This window comes from Sinocyclocheilus rhinocerous, unplaced genomic scaffold (genome assembly GCF_001515625.1).
Source record: "Sinocyclocheilus rhinocerous isolate Xijiao unplaced genomic scaffold, SAMN03320098_v1.1 scaffold827, whole genome shotgun sequence".
Lineage (NCBI taxonomy): Eukaryota > Metazoa > Chordata > Actinopteri > Cypriniformes > Cyprinidae > Sinocyclocheilus > Sinocyclocheilus rhinocerous.
In genome coordinates this window covers 472,507-474,852 of record NW_015633173.1, presented here as the reverse complement: position 1 = coordinate 474,852, position 2,346 = coordinate 472,507, and positions in this window count along the sequence as shown.

Genomic DNA, 2,346 nt, shown 5'->3' with positions numbered 1-2,346 from the left:
AGACGGCATCACAGTATGGTGAGTGGCGTAACATTTCCGTCTCACGCTTGAGGTATTCGGCCAATCATAACGCACTGGATAGCTGGCTAATCAGAGCACACCTCGCTTTTCAGACCGATTAGTTTTGTAAAAATCGACGCGTTTCAGAAAGGCGGGGCATAGAGGAGAAACAATAATGTACAGTATGTGGAAAATAATGTGTTTTTTGAACCTTAAACCGCATAAAGACATTTCATTACACCAAATACACAAAATAATGTTCTTTTTAGCAGCATCATATGACCCCTTTAATGCTTGTTCAAATTACTTTGTTAAAATAAGCAGAACCTAACTTACACAACTTATTTCCATTATGTTCCGTCCACTTAAATTTGTAAAATTTAAGTGAACTTAATTTTGTGTTGGGACTACATTAATAATTTTTGTTGACACAACTAACTGAACAGAGGATAGTTCCCAGCATGCTTTTCATGGGATCGCATTAAGGAAACATGTTGAAAGAAAATTGTCATTTTAAGTTTTTTTAATTAAAGAAAATTAAATGTTAGAGTTGTTATAAGTGTAATGGTGAGTCATTTTGGAAGAGGTTTGGAGATTAGAAAAAGTTTTGAGGTTACTACTGTGCAGAAGAGTAGTGCTCATGCTTAGGGTGCTAGAGGCTTCATTACTACTATAAGCAAAGTTGTCATTAAAATGCCAATGTGTGTTTTTGCTAAAACCCAAAAAAGATAACTAACACAGGAATTTCAATTTGTTAAATTGGTTCAACAAAACAGTATTTGTTTAATTTAAATTTTAGTATTGTTGTATGGACTTGAACTAATTGCTTGGAAAAAGTTCACTGAACAAGCATTTGTTTTGAGTGCTGAAAATTTTATCGGAAGCTACCACGGAAATGACAAATATCTAAAGTGTTTAAATGACATGCACATGCGATTATTTATTCCAACATAAAGATTTCAGGCAAAATGATATGTATGAGGATTTTTTTTTTTTAGGTGCTGGTCACAAAAGATTTTCATCATTTTTATTCACTTTTTTTAACCTCCTTTGCTTTGCATGAATTAATTGTTAAAGCATAAATATTCCATGGAATAACATAATATTTGTTTCCCTATGGTTGGCTAAATAACGGTAAATCTCTTGGAAAGTTCAAAATGTATTGGAAAGATATTTTAAAATGTCAACTATCCAAAAGCAAAAGTAACCTTACTGTATATGGAAATATACATATATGGAAATTAAGAAGTCTATTGCTCTAGGCTATTTCTCCAACAACAACAAAAAAAGTTAACATTACAAACAAACTATACATTCTTTAAAAAGCTAACAAAATATGTTCTAAGAATGTTTTGCTAACGTTCCCAGTAAGTTATGAAAACGTTATTTCTGAATGTTCTCTGAACGATCAAATTTTTTAAAAATAATTTAAAATTGTTCAAATGTTAAGTGTCAAATGTTAAGGGAACATTCAATTTAATCATTTTGCAAACATTATGGGAGTGTTATTTTTGAATGTTCTTAGAGCATTCTGAAACAAATAGTAACCTTTAAAAAATGACAGACGAATGTCCATCAACTAAAACATTGCAGAAAACAGTCCATGAATGATGTATAAATAATGTTTTTGTGTTAACATTGAGAAGGTTATTAAAGACCGGATAACTTTGAATGAACATGTTAACATGGAAGAACATTTGCTTACTGAGTAGTAACATTCAGTGTTACTTACAGCATTTTTATGTTTGGAAAATAAATATTGTAGAAACAGAAAATGAACTGCCACATTTTAAATGTAATTTATTAATGTACATTGTTTGTGTATGTCTCTTATTTATCACTCTTTAAAGTTTAAACAAACAGTTAGATAGTATGAGAATCTATTGCTAAAGTTGGATTTGCCCATAAACAGCACTGAAGGAAGAACTAAAACCAGTTTCCAGTGTGATGGAAATATTCATCATCATTATAGGATGTGTGGGACAGCTGTGTAAACAGCATGTTTTCCCAACAGGCCTTGTGGGCCACTCCTAAAAATGAAGGTGAATTCTGTGTTAAAGGGGTCATATGATGTTGCTAAAAAAAACATTATGTTGTGTATTTGATGTAATGCAATGTGTTTATGCGGTTTAAGGTTCAAAAAACACATTATTTTCCACATACTGTACATTATTGTTTCTCCTCTATGCCCCGCCTTTCTGAAACGCATCGATTTTTACAAAGCTCATCGGTCTGAAAAGCGAGGTGTGCTCTGATTGGCCAGCTATCCAGTGCGTTATGATTGGCCGAATACCTCAAGCGTGAGACGGAAATGTTACGCCACTTACCATACTGTGATGCCCTGTC